The sequence below is a fragment of the Canis lupus genome, chromosome X (assembly GCF_003254725.2).
Source record: "Canis lupus dingo isolate Sandy chromosome X, ASM325472v2, whole genome shotgun sequence".
In the NCBI taxonomy this organism is placed as follows: Eukaryota; Metazoa; Chordata; class Mammalia; order Carnivora; family Canidae; genus Canis; species Canis lupus.
Window position 1 is genome coordinate 4,854,770 of NC_064281.1, and position 25,541 is coordinate 4,880,310.

Genomic DNA, 25,541 nt, shown 5'->3' on the forward strand with positions numbered 1-25,541 from the left:
ATTTATATGGAAACATTTTTGTCCATTCCCAGACCTCAAAAAATCTGTTACCTTAGGACACATTTTGGTAACAGATGCACAAAATACATTGAGTTAAAGCACAGATGTTCACAGACACAGTTCAGAGCTCCGGTGGCCTGGTTTTGTGATGCTGCATGCAGTTTCCAGAGAAGGAGCTTGAAGGTGCCACTTTTGGCTGGCACCATGCTTACTGCTTGGGGTGGTACTGCCTCTGTAACTGCTCGCTACAAAACGTGAAATGCTGTATTTTCGTAAAACTGAAAATCCTCTTTCTTTTGGCTAATAAAGAGGTACTAATGTAGGTCTTTTGTAAAAGGGAAGTGGTGTAATGCGAGCCTTCAAAAAGCAGGGGAGACCTGTACAATGATGTGGGCCCATGATTGAAGGAGCATGTGCTGTGCAAGCAATGGCCAAATAGGACTGGAAGCAGTAACTCTAGTCCAGGCTGGAAGCTGGGTCCAGATGGACTTGGTTGGGCAAGCCTCCTTAGGAAGAAGTCTGGCAAAAAAATAAATAAATAAGTAAAAATAAAAAAAGAAAAAAGAAAAAGTCTGGCAGTCTAAATAAACATATCTACTATAATATTCCATAAATATTTGTTGAATTAAACACAAGTAAAAATGCAGCCATTATTTCTGTATAAAACAAAAAATATTATTCCTTGGTTATATAAAACTGCACAATACATAATTACCTGATGCATAGTCCCCCAAACAAATAAGAACCCAACTATGATGTTTGATGCCTTGAAAAGTTAGTTGACAGTATTAGTTAGGTTTAAATGTATGGTTAAGTATTATTTGGCATAAATGTTTAGCATTCAATTAGCAATAGAATTGTTTGTTTTTTTAATTATATGGGATATTGGATATGTTGCTCACCACATTGGTATAAATGGATAGAAATGTTTCCCTTTGATAAATTTCCCTGTAGGAAGCTGTGGTACACTCAGAGCTGTAGCAAGGATCTTCTCTTACACCTACGGTCAAAGAAATAGGTGCTAGCAAACATTTTTTTTTGACAACAGTGACAATAATGGCAATGCTATTCTACTAAAAACATTTTGCAGAGTAGGAAGTGATCCCAAATGTCTTTTCATCACTCATTATAATCCATTTTTGTAAAGAGTATATAGTCCCCATTTAGTGAGTGCCCACTAACATTTTATTTTAAAACCAAAAGTACCTATGCAATTAACACAAACTTTCAAAAACACTGTTTACAACATCTTCTGAATTTCTGAGATCAAAGGACATCCCCAACTACACACATGCATTCTGTTTAGGAAACCACAAAATGGGGGATCCCTGGGTGGCTCAGCGGTTTAGCACCTGCCTTCGGCCCAGGGCGTGATTCTGGAGTCCCGGGATCAATTTCTGCATTGGGCTCCTTGCATGGGGCCTGCTTCTCCCTCTGCCTGTGTCTCTGCCTCTCTGTGTCTCTCATGAATAAACAAATAAAATCTAAAAAAAAAAAAAAAAAACTACAAAATGAACAGGTACAGTGGATGAGAAGTCTAAAGTTGAAGTCAGAGTGAAATTTCAAAAGGTCTCAGCCTGACCTGTAAAAGACAGCTGTAATTTCAAGACCACCTATTATGGCTCAAATTATCAGAACACAGAGTAGAAGATCATAAAATATGATGGTAGTACATGGTGATATTTGTTAAATTATAGAGACTGATACAATTTTCCCTGAGGGGAAAACAATCCCCAAGTTCTAATAAACTGTCCTAGGTTTCTATAGGCAGATATATTTAAAATAATGAAAGGATGCCTGGGTGGCTCAACGGTTAAGCACCTGCCTTCAGCTTGGGGCGTGATCCTGGAGTCTCGGGATTGAGTCCCGCATCAGGCTCCCTGTATGGAGCCTGTTTCTCCCTCTCCCTGTGTCTCTGCCTCTCTCTGTGTGTCTCTCATGAATAAATAAATTAAAAATCTTAAAAAAATAAAACACAGAATTCATTTCCTGAATAGAGAAGATGGCAAGTTCAAAGTCATCCTATCCCAACCACACCATTGCCTAGGGAAGCCTAATCCAGGTGTAGACTTAACCAAAAAAAATTTTTTTAAGATTTTGTTTATTTATGAGAGGCACAGATAGGCAGCGACATAGGCAGAGGGAGAAGCAGCCTCCCTGTGGCGAGCCTGATGCGGGACTGAATCCCATGACCCCCAGATCATGACCTGAACCAAAGGCAGACGCTCAATCACTTAGCTACCCAGGTACCTCAGTCTTGCCAAATACTAGTTTTGCATTTATAAATTTCTCATAGGAGGCAGGTAGCTCTACTTAGGTTGTCATTTTAAGCACTGGGCTTTGTTTCCAGTATCTTATTCTCTCTCTCCTCGCCTTGGGGTACATGATCTCACTCTTAACATACTTTTGAATTGCCATATTAAGAAAGTAAGCTTTTCATGAAATATAGTCCTTTGAGTAGCCACAGATGCACATCTCACTTAAGAAAAACAACTCTAGGAATGCCTGGGTGGCTCAGTGGTTGAGTGGCGGCGGCCTTTGGCTCGGGCATGATCCTGGGGTCCTGGGATCCAGGCCCAATCTGCTCCCTGCAAGGAGCCTGCTTCTCCCTCTGCTTGTGTCTCTGCCTCTCTCTCTCTGTGTGTCTCTCGTGAATAAATAAGTGAAATCTTTAAAAACAAACCAAAAAAAAGCTGTAGATGTAGAACATGTCTCACAGGGATCGTAAATTTAAGGGTCTTCAGAAGGCTTTGTAATTCTGAAATGTAATTATCCTTCATTTTCATGTACATATACTCTAAATTTTACTTATTTAATTTACATTTTTTATTGTTTTAATTTTTAATTCCAGTATTGTTAACATACGATGTTACATTAGTTACAGGTGTACAATATAGCGATTCAACAATTCTGTACATGACTCAGTACTCATCATGATAAGTGTGCTCTTCATTCCCCTTACCCATTTCACTCACCGCCCTCCCCCAACCTCCTCTCTAGTTATCATCAGTTTGTTCTCTATAGTTAAGAGTCTGTTTTTTGGTTTGTCTCCTTTTTTCTTTGTACATCTGTTTTGTTTCTTAAATACCACATGAGTGAAATCATATGGTATTTGTCTTTCACTGACTTATTTCACTTAGCATATTTTGTACCTTCATCCATGTCATCGCAAATGGCAAGATATCTTTTTTTTTTTTTTTTTTTTTTTTTTTTTTTTTAAGATCTGTTTACTTATTTTAGAGATGGGGCTGGTGAGGAGAGGGAAAGGAGAGGGAAAATCTCAAGCAGACTCCTCGATGAGCATGCTTCTCGCTGAGCACGAAGCCCCACACAAGGCTCAATTCCATGGCCCTGAGATTATGACCTGAGCCAAAATCAAGAGTTGGAGGCTTAACCAGCTGAGCCACCTTGGCACCCCTAAACTTATTTACACTTAAATGTTTTCTTATGTTTGTACCTCCGATTCTTGGTTGTTTATTGGGCTCCGGGCTCAGTGGGGAGTCTCTGCTAATCTCCCTCTGCTCCTCGCCCTGCTCATGTGCACGTATTCTTTCTCTCGCTAAAATAATGAATCTTTAAAAGAAAAAAAATGAGGGGTGTCTTGGTGGCTCAGTCGGTTGAGTGTCTGCCTTGGGCTCAGGTCATGATCCTGGGGTCACTGGATCAAGCTCCACATCGGGCTCCCTGCCCAACTGGGAGTCTGATTCTCCCTCTCCCTCCCCCTCTGCTGCTCTCTCTACTTGTGCTCTCTCAGTCAAATAAATAAATGAAATCTTTTTTAAAAATGTAATTAAATTTAATTTCACCATTCTGTGAACAGAGACGAATACTAAAGCTCATTTTCCTTGTGTTATAAAGGAAAATAAAATAACATTTTTGCTTAATTTTTATTTTATTTTAATTAATTAATTTCAGAGATTTTAGTTATTTATTCATGAGAGACACAGAGAGAGAGGCAGAGACAGAAGCAGAAGGAAAAGCAGGCTCCATGCAGGGAGCCCAATGTGGGACTCGAACCAGCTGAGCCAAAGGCAGAAGCTCAACTGCTGAGCCACTCAGGTGTCCCATTTTTGCTTCATTTTTAGAAGAGAAATACTTCTCATAACAATGTAGTCAAAGCACATCAATTCAGTGATCCCACTTTTACTTGTATAGTACTTGAGTTAACATCCACCTAGGCTGTATTTTCATTAGGTGTTGACATGTGATTATTGAATCAAAGGTTGTTTCCATTATTTACACATTTTCCTGATATTTGGCTCATACTTCTTTTTTTTTTTTTAAACTCTGCTAGAATGGCAAATCATAGTGATACCTTGAGCAACACAAAAATCCTCTGAATGTATTTTTATTTGCTTTATATTTTACGTTGTTGGAGGAAAAACATCATGCCCACTTTGTTTTTCTTTATTTAACATACTCTTGAGTTGTGTTTGCAATTTGCCTCTTCTAATCACCTTACAAATACCAATGTGTTTGCTATTCCTAAGAACCCTGTGAATACCTACAGTGGCACTCACGTTTTAAGGATGGCTAACTGAGGCACAGGAGACTAACTTTTTTGAGATCCTTGACCATTACCAGAGACAGGATTCACTTCTTGACTACTATGCCCTGGTGCCTCTCTAGTGCCAGAGTCAAAGTAGATGTACACTCACAGGTGTTTATAGCAGGCATTTTCGTAAAGACATTGATAAATGAAGTGAGAAATGAAGCTGTCCAGCTGTACCTTCCCAGGATCTATAGAGACTCATCCTCCACCAAACCATGAAATTGGGATTCTCATGACTTAGACTTGGGGTCTCCTCCCTTCTCCCTCTGCATATTCAAACTAAGTGACATCATTTGTGCCTAAAACTTTCATGCAGTCTCTAGGCCTGAGGCCTCCATATCGGGTGCTGTGATGCCCTGAGGACTACTAATTTCAGTAGACTCTTTATAAGGAGAGAATTTGGGCTATAACTTAGGGTAAGTCCCTGCCTGCACAGAAGGAGAAAGCCCATCCTGCCCACTAGCACAGTTGAGTGGGAGATGGAAGGAGGGGCATTGACATAGAAAATCAGCGTGTTAATTCCTCCGCTTCTCGTGTATGTTTGGGGGTAGAGGGGCCATTTATAGACACATGCAGAGAAATAAAGGCTGTGTTCATTTTTCCAAAGACAGCTGTAAGAGGCTGTAATACCCTAGTGTCTTGGTTCTTAATCCCGCTGCTTTTGATTAGTCTAGGATGGAAGCCAGACATCAATATTATTTGGAAAGGAGAAACAAGCAAACAATTCACAGGTAAATCCAGTGTAGCCAGGCTTGAAAACCATTGTTCTTGGAGAAGTTCTCAATTTGGCCAGTGTGGCGCCAGAGCCATAATGAAGATTTGGGGGAGAGAGGTGCCCGGATGCAGAGTCTGAGCTAAAATAAGCTTAGCGTGGTGATCTCGAGGATTCTGCTCAGCCTGATGAGCAGTCTTAGAAGGGGTGGGAGAATCAGGACCAGCCTAAGATTGGGATGCAGAACCTGGAGTCGTGGAATTTGAAAATCAACACAGAAAGCCAGGATTGTGGACTCTAGCATTAGGAATAAAATTGATGTGCCACAATGCCAAATGACCTCTCTGTAAACTCCAGGCCAGGAACCAAACCAGACCAGCAGAGATGGATGCAGAGCCTGTAACTTGACCAGAAGTTCTATCTTTATGTGTGACACAAGGTCCCAGGAACAGAGCTGATACAGTTTTCAGGGTCCAATGCAAAAGGGAAATGCAAGAACCCTTGCTCCAAAAGGAGGGAGAAAGGTGCCATTGAAAGTCTTTTCTTGGGCCCCTGGGTAGCTCAGTGGTTGAATGTCTTGCCTTTGCTTCAGGTCGTGGTTCCCTGGTTCCAGGATCGAGTCCCACATCGGGCTTCCTACAGGGAGCCTCTCCCTCTGTCTGTGTCTCTGCCTCTCTCTCTGTCTCTCATGAATAAAGGAATGAAATCTTGAACAATAAATAAAAAATAAGTCTTTTTTTTACTTCCATTTCTTTCAACATGTTATGGAAGTTGTTATTTGCTATTTCATGTCTTTCTAAAGAAAGAGAAACTAAAACTAAATTATTGACATGAATTTTACCATTTTGCTGACGTTGCATTATGCCTACTTTAGAGACAAGTATCAGACTATTTAACTAGGATGTGGAATCGCACAGTTCATAATCTGTAACTCCTACCTTCATATACATTTTGTGTTTACCACAACAGTGAGGATGTTCTGCAAAGTAATCAAATTCTCTTTATTTCATGCCTTGATCTGCACACATTCCACCAACACTCTCTACCTGATGAATGTGGAAGAGCTCAAAGAAAAAGGGGCTGAGTGATTCTGTCCTGTGCTTTCCTTCTCTTTCGTCACTTTTGGTGGTGGGCCAATGCAGGAAAGTGACTTGAGGAAAAATGAACATAATAGAGTTTGATATTGGTCATTTGTGCTTCCTAGGACACTGGTTCCTTCTTTCTGTTGGTGAAGAAAGTTCTGGTTGGGATGGGATAACGTGTCTTCTTGAGGCTGGCTGCACCCATGCTGACTCAGTCCTAGATGCAACATGCCTAGCTTGTACTTGCTTCAAAACTCACTGATCTCCCATGTTTGGTGAGGCTACTGTAATTCTGCACTCATGAGGCATCGCAGATTCTCTATGTGAAGAGGATGATAAGGAGAATCATATTTCCATTCTGCTTATTGGCTGTATAGTGTCCCATTGGACTTCACTTATAAAACACAAGCTGAAAGACGGGCATCTGGCTAGCTCAACTGGTAAAGCACGTAACTCTTAATCTCGAGGTTATAATTCAAGCCCCACATTGGGTGTAGAGATTACTTTGATTCCATTGGTTGCTAAGAGAAAAAGCAGAAGTCACCATATGTGGAGAGAAAAAAAAATATTGTTAGATTATAGAACCCAGGAAAAGATGGAAGCCTTGAGGATTGGTACTAGGAATTGGAAAGCCTTCAGAAACGATGCTTCTGCTTTGGATTTCTAGGCTCATGTGGAGTCTCATCTGGCATGCTCATTTCCCTTTCTCTCAGGAGATCCGACTTTCTCTGCTTCTCAAGCTGTATGGGACCAGACACAGGAGCCTGTCAGTTCAGAAGTTTACATAACCTCAGTTCGGTCAAATGGCACAAAAGAATAGCTGGTTTTCTGGTGGAGAAGACATATAATTGGTCCAGTGTGTATGTGGCTCTATCTTTGGTCCGACCATTGCTCCCTGATGAGGGGTGAGCGCCAAAGCCTGGAAGCTCATGAGTTGGACCAGCACTCCCCAAGTTTCTATTGTGGCCTTTAGACTTGATTAAGTGTCCTGCATAAAAACGTAATAGGGGATCCCTGGGTGGCGCAGCGGTTTGGCGCCTGCCTTTGGCCCAGGGCGCGATCCTGGGGATCCAGGATCGAGTCCCACGTCGGGATCCCGGTGCATGGAGCCTGCTTCTCCCTCTGCCTGTGTCTCTGCCTCTCTCTCTCTCTGTGTGTGACTATCATAAATAAATAAAAGTTTAAAAACAACAACAACAACAACAAAAAAAACGTAATAGTTAATAATAACCAAGTAACAGTTATTTGAGCCCGGCTACGTGCCAGAGTCTTTCCTGATCATTATTCCTTATCTCAGTCTCCACAATAAAAACTCAGAAGGATATAAAGAAAGTTCCCTTACAGACATTCCAAAACACCCTTACCACATGATCTGGACAATAGGAAGCAAAAGAAAGAAATACTTCTAGCATAGCTGGGACCTATAAACAAAGGCTGGCTTGTTGTTTTTTAAGATCTTATTTTTTAAGTAATTTCTGTACCCAACGAGAGGCTTAATGTCACAACCCTGAGACAGAGTTACTTGCTCCAGTCGCTGTGTGCCAGCCAGTGACTCTGCAAAGGCTGGTTTTAGTATATACTCTGTTGAAAGACTGTTACTGCTATCGTATAGTTTCTATTTCTCCATGGTTATTTGTTGGCTGTTGTCAAAAAGTTGAGGAAACTTCTGATTCTTGATTTTGTTCAAGCAACTCAATTACAATGATAGTAGCAATTAAGCACAGCAGATTCTCAGAAATGTTTGCCCTCAGTGAGTGCATGACTTTCAGAAGAGTGGCTGTGTATCCTCCAAGATGATGTGCGTAATCCCACAAAAATTGATGCCAGATGGATCCGACCTGCGTGGGAAAATAGGCTTCCTGGAATCTTCAAGATATGTTTTGTTTTCTGTACCTATTTCCAGGCTGCCCCCTGCTGGCCGATTGAAGAGGACATTACTTACCATAGAGGACATTACTTACCACCTGTAAATGCCAGGGAGAAGCCACAGCTCCTAGGAGGTCTCAATTGCACCTGGCCTCAGTGCCACTGGAAATGACTGAGTCTCCCTTGCCTGTATTGTACCGTGCCCCTCATCACCTCCACGAGGAGTCAGAAACTGTTCATATCATTTTTTACCATCTGTTTGCTGCGTCAAAAGGGCTGCTTTTGTTGCTTACCATTGTCATGACTGAAATCTCGATATAATTGTGTTTTTTAAATTTAATTTATTTATTCATGAGAGAGAGAGACAGAGACATAGGCAGAGGGAGAAGCAGGTTCCTCGCAGGGAGCCCAATATGGGACTCGATCCCCAGACCCCGGGATCACACCCTGAGGCCAAGGCAGATGCTCAACCACTGAGCCATCCAGGTGTTCCTGAAATCTCGATATAAGATTAAATACATAAATGCTGGAAAACAGATAAGTTAGATTCATGGTGGTTCTTTTTGTCCTCATTTCTCCTGCTTTCCTCACCTGTACTCTGCAGAGGATTTACTGGTTTCAGATGTAGATGAACTAGATTCTGTCCTGAATAAAAGTCAGATGGTTAGAGAGTTACCTGTTTAGACTGTTTTATTTATTTTTTAGAGGGCAAAGTGAGAGTGCACATGAATGAGGGGAGGGGCAAAGGAAGAAGGAGAAGCAAGGAGCCCAGCGTGGAACTCCCAGGACCCTGAGATCATCACCTGAGCTGAAGGCAGATGCTTAATGACTGAGCCACTCAGGTGCCCTTACACTGTTTTTAATGTTTATTGTTATTTAAAGTGTTCACTGAGGTGCCAGCTAGCCATTTATTTATTACATCCAGTTTATGTATTTACTTTTTTTTTTTTTTTAATTATTCATGAGAGACACAGAGAGAGAGGCAGAGGGAGAAGCAGGCTCCATGCAGGGAGCCTGACATGGGACTTGACCCCGGGGTCTCCAGGATCAGGCCCTGGGCTGAAGGCGGCGCTAAACTGCTGAGCTAGGGCAGCCCTGGTGGCGCAGCAGTTTGGCGCCACCTGCAGCCTGGGGTGTGATCCTGGAGACCCAGGATCGAGTCCCACGTCGGGCTCCCTGCATAGAGCCTGCTTCTCCCTCTGTCTGTGTCTCTGCCCCTCTCTCTGTGCCAAAAAATAAATAAAATATTTAAAAAAACAATAAAATAAACTGCTGAGCCACCCGGGCTGCCCCCTGCACCCCCCCTTTTTTTTAGTGAAGAAAGTTTAATTTAAAAAATAAGCATAAAAAAATAAAAATAATAAAAAATAAGCATAAGATGGGTACCTGGGTGGCTCAGTTGGTTAAGCATCTGACTCTTAATTTCGGCTCAGGTTGAGATTTCAGGGTCCTGGGACTGAGACCTTCACTGGGCTCCACGGTCAGTGAGGAGCCTCACGTCTGGATCCCAGCTCAGCAGGCAGTCTGCTTCTCCCTCTCCCTCTCTCTGCCCCTTCCCCTGCTTGTGCTCACGCTCTCTCTCTTTCTCAAATAAATAAATAAATATCTTTTAAAAAATAAGTAAAATATTCTTGTTTTCAAGGAAGCACATACTCATTATAGAAAATTTAGAGAATACAAATACAGATTTTGAGAAAATATTGACTATGCTTAGAAAATTAATATGTGTGATGTATGTATCACACACCCATGTAGGTAAATGTATGTAATTTACTTTCTGAAGATATATATCTCAAATTTTAATATAAAACATTATATAAAAAAATTATATAAAAGGCCATGAATGTGAGATAACCAAATAACTGACAATCATTAATTTTATGGTGAATGAGCTACTACTAGTAAATATACATAAGACTCTTTTTTGCATATGTGGCTTCTAGACATGTTGTCCATAACTCAGACTGGTGTATATCATTTTATTTATTTAGATTTTATTTATTTACTTGAGAGGGAGAGTGCATGCAACTCTGAGTTGGGGGAGGAGCAGAAGGAGGGGGGAAAGGAAAGAGAAAGAATTTCAAGCAGACTCCACTGAATGTGGAACTGAATGTGGAAGCTCTGTTTCATGACCTGAGCCAAAACTGAGCCCCCCCTCCCAGCATCTCTGGTGAATACCATTTTAGCACTCAATGTTGCCCACGTGTGAAGGAGAACAGAGCAAAGATTATGTTCAGTATTGATGTTTAATTAACTATGAGGCTTGTTTACCACCTAAATGACATCTCCTCACCAAGTTTAATAACCAAGCTGTTTGAACTTAGGTCTTAATGAATTTATAAATTCTTTCACACCATGGGCCTCAAGTGCTAGAAATTTAAATACATGAAGACAAAAATGTCTATAATGTTAACATAGTAGGTTTTTTAAAACACATCTATTAGAGCTTTTTTTTTTTAAGATTTTTATTTATTTATTCATAGAGACAGAGAGAGAGAGGCAGAGACAGGCAGAGGGAGAAGCAGACATCATACAGAACCTGATGTGGGACTCGATCCAGGGTCTCCAGGATCACACTCTGGACTGCAGGCGGCGCTAAACCGCTGTGCCGCCGGGGCTGCCCTAGAGCTTATATTTTCAAAGAAGTGTTTTGGTCAACATGGTTGCCTTAGAGGTTATGAATCGTCTCCATAATCGAGGACTTTATTTTTGTGACTATATTTATTCAGCAGTATTGATTGAGTGCTGTATATGTTCGCATTTTTATAGTCCCTGTGGATGAGTGAGATAGGTAGACCACAGTCTAATGAAAGAGAGAGATGACACCCAGCCATTGTGATACAAGAGCTCACACTTTGAATGGAAGGTGGCATAGGGAGATTCCAGGCTCCTACCCAGTCCCTGGAGTCAAGTTGCACATAAAAGCAACGTGACTTCTACACTGAATATGGCCAGTGGAATCCCAGGGTGTGAGTGGGGTATTGACAAAGAAAGCAGTGTCACAAGAGATTAAATGAAGAAGCAAACGTGAAATCTACTTGTCTTCTGTTACCCCAGACATTTTTTTTTTTTTTAATTTTTTTTTTATTTATTTATGATAGTCACATCAGAGAGAGAGAGAGAGAGGCAGAGACACAGGCAGAGAGAGAAGCAGGCAGGCTCCATGCACCGGGAGCCCGACGTGGGATTCGATCCCAGGTCTCCAGGATCGCGCCCTGGGCCAAAGGCAGGCGCCAAACCGCTGCCCCACCCAGGGATCCCTGTTACCCCAGACATTAAAGATTTTTGTAAAATGTCACACTTCTCATTGCACTTCTTGAGAAAACACATTTTTCATAAAAATATATGATTGATATATATAAAAAAAGAAAGAGCATTAATTGGAATGTTTCATAGTCAAACCTATGGTGAAGGCCAAGAAATCCTGCTACATCAGTGGATTGGTAGTGACCTTTTAAACACCCCAGGATTTAGCAGAGGGAATGGCATGCAGTAGGTACTCCACGAATGCTTACTGATAATTGACTGCAAAAGGTCTGACAAAATGATTGTTGCACATGAAAAATCCTTGTTCAGGTCTAACCCCAGATAGGTCTGAGTGCGGGGACGAGTTTCCTTGGATAGCTTGCTAATTTGTTATCTCAATTCCAGGGGTGCCTCTGTAATCTGAATAAGAGAGTCCACACTGCCAAGGCACACTGAACATGCGTCAGATACTCGGGGTGAGTACTTTGACAAGGACCATATGTGTTTGGATTTTAAATTTAGATTTAAAATGGATACATTTGTTTAAGACAAATTCACTCGATTTAATATTATTCAGTTTGCATCTGCGTTGATACATTTACCTATACACACACACAGACTAGAAGTTTAATTGACATGGCTTAAAATAAGTCAGTGTTTGATTTTTCTGGTTCATGCAGACTGCCTGGTTCAAATCCAGGCTCTACCACTTAAAACTGTGTGACCTTGGAAAGGTTACTTGACCTCTATGTTCCTCGATTCCTAATCTACGGATTAGAGATGATGATTACACGCAAATTATAGAATGTGTATGAGGCTAAATGAGTTCATATGTGTAAGGAGCATAGAATACTCTTTGTTCAAAGAGCTGTGTAGGTATTGTATTATCATTATCCTAAACCACAAAATAGTAACGTTAAAAATATTTAACCTACCAGATCAGATAGTCTGTGAAATGGTTGTTAACATATACAAGACAGTGATTATACTAAAAATTTTAAGTGTTTCTGGGGGTGTATGGGTGACTCAGTTCATAGAGTATGCAAGCATTGATGGTGGGGTTGTGAGTTTGAGCCCCATCCGTGTTGGGTGCAGAGATTGCTCAAATAAATAAACTTTAAAAAATATTTTAAATGTTTCTGAAGCCAAGCAAGTTAATATCTACAAAGAGCAGAGAATACTGTCTTGTAGCAACTATTCTATTGTTATTATTCTTAACCATGATAATATTAAAACCATTTAGATTACTAGATCAAACTAATACTTTACCATCTGTCATGAAGGTTTTATTTTCAATGTCTTAAATATGTTGAAACACATGAATTACAAAAATGAGCATGAAATTAAGTGGAGAAAATGGAAATGCAGTCATTTAGAATACCTTTTCTGTCTTAGATGAAAAATATATCCTCAAGGAACCCAGTGCCATGGAACTGAATACATTTTAAAATCTAATTCATTTTTCTTGCAATTTATGGATCTGGAATTATTAAAATGTTCATATCTTTGAGCTAATGTGGTGTAACAAATTTAATTTGCAAAACAAAGATGACATGACTAGAACATGATCCATAATCACTTTTTCCCCCCTTCAGCTTCATGTTGTAGGCACTCAGATAGACAAGTCAAGTGTATTTCATAACTTCATAGAACTTTCCAAATAATAAACTCTTAGAAAATCATAAAAGAATAGAATTTTGGAACAAAACAATTGTCAGAATTTATCTTCCACACTGTTGTTTCTCAGTCTTGTAGGGCACAACCCCACCAGCCTTGACATGGTTGTTTGGAATGTATGTGGGTGTTTTGGGCTCTTATTTTTTACTGGGAAGTTGTCTGACTACAGTGTCATTGGATACGTGTGAAAGGATGGGGAAATTAGGGAAGGATTGAGTGGCGAGAGCCACACAAGAAAGGACAGGCTGATGGGAAGCTTGCCTGTAGAGTGGCAGCTCCTGGGCAGTGATGGCCATACCCTCCTACCAATGACCGTCCTCTACCCTTGGCTGGCAGCTTCCTCAAGAAGAGTGAGGCCTCACTTTCCACACAGCAGCAAGTCTGGAGGTGCTGTGTTTGGATATGGCCGGCCCTGTTCCCTCCTTGCGGTAGGTCTCTGAGTTCTATCTGGAAGGCAGATTGGAGCAACATGTCTTCAAGGCTGCTGGTCACTGAGGTTTCTAAACCCAGCTTAGTGCCTGTCAGCGGTCTGGGTTGTTTGCTGTGTCTGACAAAGATGACCCAAGTTCAATATTGCTATGCTTCTGGGGTGTGTCTGATTTCCTAGACTGTCTTCTTTGAAGATGTTTCATTTTGGTGTTTTGGCAGAGTATGTGGGAAGAGGGTAAAGATTGTAATTAAGCTTGCTTATTTGAAGGGCCGTTTACTCTGCGTATAGCAGGGATTATTATTATTAGTTCTAGTGGTAGTAGTAATTATAGTAGTAAAAGGAGGGGAGAGAGTGAGAGGAGGAGAAGAAATAGAGTAGCTCTACTAATAACATCAATTTATTGGTCACAAGGCTGAGGCCTGCTGTGTAAAATGTCATGCAGTACTTATAGCAATACTTCAAAGAACAGATCAGTAGGATTCTAATTTCAGAGATAACATACAGAGGAGTTAAATAACTTGTCCAAACTCATCAAGCTAGCAAATGATAGAAGTAGAATTCAGACCTATGGAATAGGAATCCCTCATACTGGCTCCCATCTTCTGCCCTTAGAATCAAGACCTGGGATTGATTATTCCACAGGCTTGTTGTATGATATAACTTGTCACTACATATCTGATCTTTTTTTTTTTTTTTAAGATTTATTTATTTGTTCATGAGAGAGAGAGAGAGAGAGAGGCAGAGACATAGGCAGAGGGAGAAGCAGGCTCCACTCACAGAGCCCAATGCGGGACTCAATCCCAGGATCCTGGGATCATGCCCTGAGTCAAAGGTAGACGCTCAACCTCTGAGCCACCCAAGCATCCCCGTATCTGATCTTTTATGTCTGAATTTCCCCACCCACAGAAAGTCTGTAATAATAACCAATCTGACGTTCTTGTGGGGTTAATATGAGAGAAAAAAATGTTGTTGAGAAAGTGTTTTGTTAACTGTAAATCCTTTGTCAGTAAATGTTGGTTATTATCTTACTGCTATTAAACATTTTGTGTTCTAGAAATGAGAGTAGCATGTTCTTATAAAACTTTGATAACAGCAAGTGCTGTAAATTTGCTCTCCAGAGTTCTGATCCCAGACTTTAAGAGCTGGAGATCATCCAGTTCACAGGTTCTCAATGCTGCTGCATATTTGTATCATTTGGGGGAGGTTTTTTTTTTTTTTTTTAAAGATTTTATTTATTTATTTGACAGAGAAAGAGAGCTAGAGAGCACAGGCAAAGGGGGAACAGCAGAGGGAGAGGGACAAGCAGACAACCTGTGGAGTAGAGAGCCCCACATGGGGTTCAATTCCAGGACCCTGGGATCATGACCTGAGCTAAAGGCAGATGCTTCACCAACTGAGCCCCTCAGGCATGCCCCATGGGGGAGCTTTTATTTTTTATTATTTTAATTTTGGGGGGGGGAGCTTTTAAAAATGATTGTTGCCCAAGATTCAGTACACTTTCAGAAATCAGATTTAATTGGTCTAGTGAAGGGCTTAGGCATTTAAGTATATACATGTACACATGTGTGCATCTGTATTTGTATATGTTGTAAGTGTGTGTATGTGTGTTCTCCAAGGTGATGCTACCATGTAGCCTTTGGGCAAATGTGGCTGGATCGAACCAACAAGCTTCCTTTTGATGTGTGGGGTAACCATATGTTTACGAAGGATACCCCAGTTGACACGCCTTGTCCACTGCCCCATCTGGTTAGCCCACCCCTTTCACTCTAGTTGTAGGGATAAACAACTAGTATGTAAATTATGCATAGTATGTAAATTATATAGTCCCCTACTGATGAGGAACTGAGGCTTTGGGAGGCTATTTTCCTTCTAAAAGGAATTGAATATGGGATTGCTTTAGAGTCATGTTGAACATCTTATGAGTAAGCAGGATGTTTCTTTAGATTGTTAAGTGGAGAGCATTTCTTAATTTTTCTATAATAAAATAAGTCATTAAAATAGAAATAGGCCCTCTTTCCATGTAAGCCAACAAACTTTTGCACTACTGAGGTCTCCTAACCCACTGGATTCATTTATGTAGAAAACAGTTGATCATCATTTATAATTTCTGAAAGCACCTTCTTGTGAATACTGTACTTTCTTATTTGGAAAATTGAATTGAGAAAACAAATCAACAGTTTTATCAGTTGTCTCATTATTAGTTTTCCGAATATCACACGTGGCCCTGCTAGATATGACATGCCTAGTGACAATATTTATGAAACCTCAAAACAAAAGAAAATTTGACTCTGACCAAGAGATCTGAACTGTCATTTCTCTGACAAGCAGTGATGCAGTCTTCTTAGCTGAAACTTTCTCAGACAACATTAGACTTGATTTTGGCCTTAAGGTCAATATATTTTTTTTTTTAAGATTTATTTATTTATGATAGACAGACAGAGAGAGAGAGAGAGGCAGAGACACAGGCAGAGGGAGAAGCAGGCTCCATGCACCGGGAGCCTGACGTGGGATTCGATCCCGGGACTCCAGGATCGCGCCCTGGGCCAAAGGCAGGCGCTAAACCGCTGAGCCACCCAGGGATCCCCTTAAGGTCAATATTACTTAGAATGTACATGCCCCAGTAAAGGTAGGATACTATTTAGCCAGTAGTCTGGCTTTTAAAGGATACACAAGAAGTCTATATTCAGTACACATACAAATCCATGCAAGTGGGCATTTTGTTATGGTGTTAGTAAGAATATTGTCTCATCATTGGGCATATTTTTCCAGGATGACCCAATCAGAAGTGCGGATCCAGGAAAATAACGTGTTTCAGTTGAAGTCGATCAGAGTGAAACCAAGGATGGTAGAAGTTCATATCACTCAGCATTATTGACTTTATCCTCGTGAAATTCATGGATTGTATGATACCTTGAAGATCTTAGTGCAGTACCTCATAGAAGTTTGGAATGTTCACAGTTTTGTTGGTGTATGGTCATAGATAAAACTCAGAGTTTGTTTTAATTTTTTTAAATAGTGTAATATTACTTTAGGTATCTAATAGAGTGATTCAACAGTTCTCTATGTTACTCAGTGCTCATCATGATAAGTGTACTCTTCATCTGCATCACCTATTTCACTCATCCCCCCCATCCCCTCTAGTGGCCATCGTTGCGTTCTCTATAGTTAAGAGTCTGTTCCTTAGTGTGCCTCTTTTTCCCCCTCTATGTTCATGTTTCTTAAATTCCACATAAAAGTGAAATCATATGGTGTTTGTCTTTCTGACTGACGTATTTTGCTTAGCATCATACTCTCTACCTTCATTCATGTTGTTGCAAATGGCAAGATTTCAGTCTTAAAATTACCTAATTTAAGAAAGAAAGGTCAACACATTTCCCCAGACATTTTCTGAGGAAAGGGGACAATTAAAAGAGACATTTAATCTCAGTGTCTTTCTGGTTCTTCCAAGACATGCTGGGAGTCCCTCCTCTGTGTTCTCACTTCACATTTCCTTTATTAGCATCCATGGCACAGAATACTATAATTATTGTTTTGCAAGTCTTTCTGTAGTCTAGAACAGAAACCATGTCCTACTTTGCATTCCCAGCACTTAGCAAAGAAATTAGCCCATAACAGATATACAAAATCCTTGAGTCAATTAATAACATACCACAAAATGAAGAGGAGCTTGAGTATCCAATCAAGAATTGTGTTCTTGGAGAGAACACATTGTCAGGGAACTGTGATGTTTAGGCTGACATAAAAATATACAATGAAACATCTTGGAAAACATACATTTATTTCCTATGAACAAAGCACTTAGGCTCATTCAGGATTCGGAGAGAATCAACTGCTTACTGTAGGTACTTGAGAGAATGAGGGAGTTAGAGAGACCATATCAAAATCTGATTTTGCTTAAATTGATCAATATGTTTCAGTGACCCTACCTTGGATGCTGAAACAGTTGTGCTCATCAGAGTTCATTCTAACTTAATCTGATCAGTGGGGAATCTCTTTCAATGTGGAAATAACCAAAGCTTTACAGATACACTTTCTGGAATAATGTAATTACAAGATCAACCAAGGATGGCCTATTGCAAAGGGTTTAAGTAGTCCTAGAGAATTCTGACTTATCTGGATGAAAATGACAGCATACATACACAATGACGTGAATTGCCAATGCTGCTGTCACCTGCTTAGAATGTCTCGACTGTGACAGTCCTTTCCAAAGAGACAGTTCAGTTGTCAACACCAGAGTATAAGAACTCTGCACCTTCCAGAACCCGTTAGACTTTCAACGTGTTTTACTTATATGGAGGTATCCATTTGTGAGCCATTGGATGGCCTCCGTGGTAAAGAAAAAGAGAAGTGATAGATGGAGTTGGCCTTCTGAGCAGGAAGATGCTTTGTGTCATACCAAGCAGTCACTGATTTCCCTCTGTGTTCAAAGGAGTATAAACCACCTGGCTTAGTTCAGTTGTGCCTATCCATAAAGCGCCAGATGGCCTCCAGACACCAGTGTTGCTTACTAATCACAAGCAATGTCATCTCTCTATTGGCATAATGCGCACTCTGATAAAGTTATGCAGTTGCTGTGGGACTGGAGAAGTTTTATAATCTTGCCAGCTTCTACCCTTTACAATCAGTAATGTTTACAGACCACTTTGGGGATGTTTCTCTAAGGATAGATTGATCCCTTTAATCTTGATATCATCTATACATCACTGAGTTATTTTACTCTGTGTTTTTACCTGTTTACAAGATGAATGAAACTCTTCCTTTTGGATCTCAAACTGGCATGTCACCCAAGAAGCACCCAACGACCTCATAGTCCTGGGAGCCCCATACATGCCAATGTCTCTGACTCCCAGGCCATCATCCATGTTTGTAACTAATGTGGATTGGAAACTGTGCTGCTGTCCAGAAACAAGATTTTATTTTTTATTTTTATTTTTTTTAAGATTTTATTTATTTATTCATGAGAAACAGAGAGAGAGGCAGAGACACAGGCAGAGGGAGAAGCAGGCTCCATGCAGAGAGCCTGACATGGGACCCGATCCCTGGACTCCAGGATCGCGCCCTGGGCCAAAGGCAGGTGCCAAACCACTGAGCCACCCAGGGATCCCCCAGATTTTATTTTTAAAAAAATTTTTAAAGATTGTATTTATTTGACAAAGAGAGTGAGAGAACACAAGCAGGGGGAGTAGCAGAAGGATAAGCAGGGTCCCTGCTGAGTAGGGGGCCATATCCTAGGACCCCAGGATCATGACCTGGGCCAGGATCATGACCTGGGCAGACACTTCACCAACCGAGGCACCAGGCCCCAAGGAACCAGATTTTAGAGAAAAGTTTTCCTAATATTAGCACAGTTGACTGAGCCACCTAGCGTTTCTTCCAAGATCTTGTCTTTGCCTTTCAACTTAAAGACAAGGAGTTGATACCTGCTACTCTCCACTATCCCCTTAAAAGAAAATCTTGCAGATACTTTTTTCCTTAAGATTTTATTTATTTATTCATGAGAGACAGAGAGAGAGAAAGAGAGGCAGAGTCATAGGCAGAGGGAATAGCAGGCTCTATGCAGGGAGCCCGATGTGGGACTCGATCCCAGGACTCCAGGATCACGCCCTGAGCCAAAGGCAGATGGTTAACCGCTGAGCCACCCACACATCCTTCTTGCAGATAATCCACTTCACAATTTACCAATGGCAGTTAACTCTTTCATATGACTAGAATAATGGTGACTGTCTTTCTGGCTTTCATCTGAATATCGTTTGCTCCACTATTTCTATATGTCATAGTATTTAATTTATAAAAATGATGTATTTTAGAAGTAGGTGGCTCTGCCATTGTCCAGTCCTCCTTTTGCAAACATCTTTCTTTTTTCTTTTTTTTTAAGCAAGAAAGAGAGAGACAGTGCATGTGCGTGAACAGGGGTAGGGAGGGACAGAGAGAGAGAAAAAGAATCTCCTGCAGAGACTGTGCTGAATGCAGACCCAGACATGGGGCTTAATCCCACCATGACCTAGAGATCGTGACACAAGCCAAAATCAAGAACCCAACTGACTGAGCCACCCCAGGCACCCCCAAAGAAACATTTCTGAGACATTTCAAACAATTTTGAAAAAGTCACATTTTAGTTTGTACACAGTGATTGAATTTCACTTCCCAGGAGTAAAACTTTTTTTCCAATAAAATGTAGTACGACAGCCATGACATGACCAATTCTGCATTTCAAAGTGATGCGGAAATCAGTGTACTAAATTAATTTTGAGGCAGCTGCTCTAGTGATGTTAATAGTGTGTGTACCTTCCTGCAGCGGAGGACTTATGGAATCACTTTCTAAAATGACTCACTAGGAAGTCTACAGTGAAGGAAGACCTGAGGACTGGTTTCTCCAGCCTTTTGATAAGATTCTAGTAAAGATGTGGTTTCTTCCTCCTAGATTTTTCACAGTGATCATGAATATTCTTTTGGATTTCATAGACCTGTATGCTCTGCTAAGGTCAAGATTTCAGAGAGAGCTTAATAACATTTGTGGTAGTATTTGGTGACTTACTAGGGCTGTTGGCTTGGTCCTTGTCCAGACCTTCCAGAGAATAGCATATCTTAGCCTCTTCAAATCACGGTGCTTCCCACACTCCGTGCACGTGGGGGCATCTCCTCTGAGGTGGTATCTGACTTTATTGATGCCTTTCTCTGGCAGAACATCTACCTGTGCTTAAAGCCCATTCAACTCAAAGTTGTAGGGAGAACAGAGTTTTGTGACTGGAAACACAGCTGCTTATCTTTCGTATCTGCCCAGGTATTCACGTGACACTGCAAAGAATCTCCATCAGTTAAAACTGGTAGAGTACAGATGGCAAACAAGCATATGAAAGGATGTTCCACATCCTATGCAAGTTAAAACAGTCATGAGATACCACCACACAACTGTTAGAGATGGTGAAATCCAAAACATTGACAACACCAAATGCTGGGGAGGAGGTGGAGCGAGAAGAACTGCCTCGTTCATTGCTGGTGGGAATGCAAGATGGTGCAAAGTGGCTACTTTGGAAGACAGTTTGATGATTTCTTACAGAACTAAACATAGTCTAGCCATATGATCTAGCAATTGTGCTCCTTAGTATTTACCCAGAGGAGCTGAAAACTTATGTGTACACAGAAACCTGCACACAACCCTGTATGGCACTTTTGTTCGTAATTGCCAAAACTTGAAAGCAACCAAGGTGTCTTTCAGTAGATGAATGGAGAAATAGACTGTAGCCCATTCAGGCAATGGAGTATTACTCAGCATCAAAAAGGAGCTATCAGGCCATGGAAAAACATGGTGGGAACCTGCAGTACGTATTACTAAGTGCAAAAAGTTGACCTGAAAAAGCTTCAGAGTTCATGATTCCAACTCTATGACATTCTGGGAAAGGCAAAACTATGAAACTGTAAAAAGATCAGTGGTTTTTGTTGTACTATGAGTGCCTTAAACACAGGTCAAGTTTCTTGGCATACAGGTCTCTTTGTATCTCCAAGATCTGCAATGCTAAGGCCTTGATCATGATGTGATAAATAATGTGCTCAGATTATTCCAGTTCACATTTCCTGAATGTTTTTTGCTCCCCACCCCTGTTTGACTTTAATTCTTACTGTCGCAAGGTCATAGCATCTAAGAACATCTCTCTACTGCATTTTCTCCACTCTCAAAATTATCTCGTTACTTCTGGTGTAGGTTGTGGGCTTCTTGTGGGGCAGTTTGTCCTCAGAGCTTTTGCTCAGCTGATTTTCTTTGTCTAGAAACCCTTGATGTCCATCAGATTCTGTGTGTGGCCCACTTTTCCATCAGTGTCTACTTTGGTGCTCATCTTTGCCTTGTACTTCCCTGGGGTATGTTGCTTGAGGGGTGTATACTCTGTGGAATGATTTCACTGCCAGGTGTTTGGTCTCCTTATATAGCTATCATGTTATATATACATATATACGTGTGCTATTTTTATGATGTTGTGTATATATACTATGTATACACACACACACACACACACACACACGGAAGAACCTTGAGATCAGAAACATGTCATTCTCCTCTTGATGCAGTCTTTATTGGTGATGGTGATGTGTCCTATGTTGCTCTTTCTCTTTAAATGCTGACCTGGGGGGACGCCTGGGTGACTCAGTGGTTGAGCATCTGCCTTTGGCTCAGGGTGTGATCCTCGGGTCCCGGGATTGAGTCCTGTGTCAGGCTCCCTCCAGGGAGCCTGCTTCTCCCTCTGCCTGTGTCTCTGCCTCTCTCTGTGTGTCTTTCATGAATAAATAAATAAAATATTAAAAAAAAAGAAATACTAACTTGGGGCAACTAGCTGACTTAGTCGAAAGAGTATGCTACTCTTGATCACAGGGTTGTGAGTTTGAGCCCCACATGGGGTGTAGAGATTTTTTAAATAAATAAAACTTTAAAAAAATAAATATTGACCATTGATCTTCAAATGAAAAAGTAAAAATACATTTAAAACTTTTTGGGGATCCCTGGGTGGCTCGGCAGTTTGGCACCTGTCTTTGGCCCAGGGCGTGATCCTGGAGTCCCGGGATCGAGTCCCGCATTGGGCTCCCAGCATGGAGCCTGCTTCTCCCTCCGCCTGTGTCTCTGCTTCTCTCTCTCTCTCTCTCTGTCTATCATAAATAAATAAATATTTAAAAAAATTTGTTTAATTAAGTAAAAATAATTAAAAGATAGTAGTAATAATAATAATGGTAATAATAATAAAAGGGCCGCTATTGGTGGGCACTTATAAAAAGAGCTTCTTGGGGATCCCTGGGTGGCTCAGTGGTTTAGCACCTGCCTTTGGCCCAGGGCGCGATCCTGGAGTCCCGGGATCGAATCCCACGTCGGGCTCCCGGTGCATGGAGCCTGCTTCTCCCTCTGCCTGTGTCTCTGCCTCTCTCTCTCTCTCTCTCTCTCTCTCTATCATGAATAAATAAATAAAAGAAAAATCTTTAAAAAAAGAAAAAAGAGCTTCTTTCTTAGACTCTCCATTATCATCTTTTTCCACCTGGCAGCCTCCCATGTGCCAAGTGCCAATCAACTTATATTCTCACTTTTCAAGAATCAACATGTTTTCTTGTGCTTCTCTGCTTTTGCACAAGCTGCCCCTTCACTGAGCATGTCCTCCTTGCTCCTTTGTCTTGTTTGTCTGGAGTCTCCAGACTAGTGCTTTGGACCTATTGAAGTCTCTGTTTCTTTGGGTTGGCATCTCCAGTTGTGCCCTTTCTTGTTAAGGCAGAAATGATGCTCTCTTTTCTCTCTCTCTTTTTTTTTCTTTTTTTAAAGTAGACTCTATGCCTAGTATGGGGCTTGAACACATGACCCTGAGATCAGAAGTTGCTTGCTCTACACATTGAGGCAGCAGGTGCCATTTGTTCTTGCCTTCTTTTTTTTTTATTTTAGATTTTATTTCTTTATTCATGAGAGACACCGAGAGACAAGCAGAGACATAGACAGAGCTCCCTAAAGGGAGCTCCCTAAAGGGAGCCCAATGTGAGACTTGATCCTGGGACTCAGGGATCACGACCTGAGCCAAAGGCAGAAGATGCTCAACCACTGAGCCACCCAGGTGCCACTCCTTCTTGCCTTCTTGATCCTCTGTTACAACCTCAGTCCATTGGTTCATCACTGTTTATTTGCAGAAACATATTTATGTATTTCTCTGTTTATTTACATACAGATTTTAGACTTTTACCCTGTTCCTTTTTGTATCCTAGTACCATGCAATGCATTCCTAGCATCCCTGCCAGGAAATGCTACTGAAAGGTCCTTCCAACTACAGACTGACTTCAAAGACTTGACTACTTATTCAGCCTTGAGCTACCTTTTGATGGAAAAGAAGTGATTTTTCTTTCTTGAACAATAAGCACACACATCAATATCAATAAATTTTATTTCAAGAGTTGAATTATGGGACTCCTGGGTGGCTCAGTGGTTGAGCACCTACCTTTGGCCCAGGTCATGATCCTGGGGTCCTGGGATTGAGTCCCACACCGGGATCCCTGTGGGGAGCCTGCTTCTCCCTGTGCCTGTGTCTCTGCTTCTCTCTCTGTGTTTCTCATGAATAAATAAATAAAATCTTTAAAAAAAAAGTTGAATTACTTATTTAAAAAAAAAAACTTCCCATTATTATAAGTTTGCAATAATTGTGTAAATGAGTTAGTGACTTTCATCCAAACTATAATAAGAGAGCTGGTAGTTTTCTTTAGATGTGCGTTGGTAGAGTTTCATGGGCAGTTATATGGTTCTTTAAAAAAGCAAGTATTTTTGAAGGCTGTGAAGGGGTCTGATCTCAGGAGTTCCTAAAAGCCCAATTTTGGAGTCTCACTCTCCTGGGACTGACAGTGAAGTCTCAATTTCACCTTCTACCAGAAGTATGACCAGTATACATCCATCATTTGTAAAATAAAGTATTTCATGTCGTAACTTTACAAGACATAATCTGAAGATGTTTTATAAACATGAGGTAGGGGGATGCCTGGGTGGCTCAGCAGTTGAGCATCTGCCTTCTGCCCAGGGCATGATCCCAAGGTCCAAGATCGAGTCCCACCTAGGACTCCCCACAGGGAGCCTGCTTCTCCCTCTGCCTCTGTCTCTGCCTCTCTCTGTTTTCTCTCATGCATAAATAAATAAAATCTTAAAAAAATAAATAAACGTGAGGTAGTATAAAAGCATAAGTGCTAAATAACTAGCTACATTTATTTTACTAAATTTTCCAGTATATACACTTAGCTGTTCATTACTACTATCTTATATATATTCTTTCCTCTTCTTCCTCTTTCATCTCCTTCTCCTCTCTCCCTGTTTCTTCTCCTCTTCCCTTTCTTTTCCAAGTGATGCCTTCTAGCGACCCATGCTCCCCTGGATATGAGGTTTTGGTTCTGAGACAACTCTGGATCTCAGAAAGTGTTCCTGTTGCCTTCCACAAAGTGGTTCATTTGATCCTGTTGGCCGCCCTTGGGTAGAATCACCTTTGACCCCCCACAGGGAGAAACGTAGTCAGAGTACCACCCTGTGCCTGTCATACCCAAAGCCCGTGTAAGACATTAATGTATGCCATTGATCCACCTATATGACAGTACTCGAAGAGTAGTTTGGGGGCTCTGGTTAAAACAGTAAAGACAAAACTGTCTTCTTGGATGCATATCTGCCCTCCAGTCTTTACATGGGATTGGTACCAATATGGCACTAGCTGTACCCCAGGCTCTGTTCTGGATTATTGGGTCCAAGTAATTTATTCTGCTGCCCCGTCCTGTTGCACTTGAAAAACTTAGTACTTAGTGCAAATAATAAAATATTCTTCACAGAGTAAAGTATTGCTGACAGTGGCATACTAATTCATACTGTTTCCATTTTAATAATCACTGTTTGTTTTGTCACTGACATTTTCACATGAAATATTCTTCTGTCTAAAGTAAAGTACTTCTATTTAATTTCCTTCAGGATAATGAATTCTGTACAAGAAAAAGCTGTTTTCTGCAGGCCCTTATTTCTATTCTTTTACCTTGCCGCTGCTTTGTAATTTATTTACAGTTCTGTTCTTTGTTTGAGAACACTGCCTCGCTACATGGTCCAACTTTTTCCTGCAGTTAGTTTTACCCTCTTTGTGTAATTTCTCTGTGACTAGTACATTGTTTACATTTTCACATGCATCACATTCTTATTCAATGATGCTTTGTAGACCAGGATTCACGTTGGACTGAGTGTAGTCCTAGCTGAACATCCTTAGTCTGCTCTGTGTATCACACATGTATGTACCTATGTGGGAATTCTATAGTGTCTGACACCACAGGTGTTCCTTGACACCTCAACGCTGGTTCCTGATACTTTTCCAAAGTGTTTCCAAAAACATAAGAAAAACAATCATGTATACCATCTATTTTTGTTTTTGCTGTTAAAAAGATTTTCTTATATATCAAATATATCATATATTTGATAATGTATGTGTCCTCATGAGTCAGTTTCTTTTG

The 25,541-nt window shown here is 40.9% G+C and overlaps 1 long non-coding RNA gene across 3 annotated transcripts in view; it reads left to right on the plus strand.

Annotated features, from left to right (window-relative positions):
• Positions 1 to 25,541, plus strand: part of LOC112652550 (uncharacterized) — a 141,990-nt gene that overhangs the window by 5,605 nt on the left and 110,844 nt on the right. For 2 of the 3 annotated variants that reach the window (XR_007409441.1, XR_007409443.1), the window contains exon 3: positions 11,864 to 11,934. This is a non-coding gene — a long non-coding RNA (uncharacterized LOC112652550). Of the gene's footprint in view, positions 1 to 11,863; positions 11,935 to 16,334; positions 16,823 to 25,541 lie in introns of those variants that run through there. The other variant, XR_007409442.1, reaches the window with a different exon arrangement.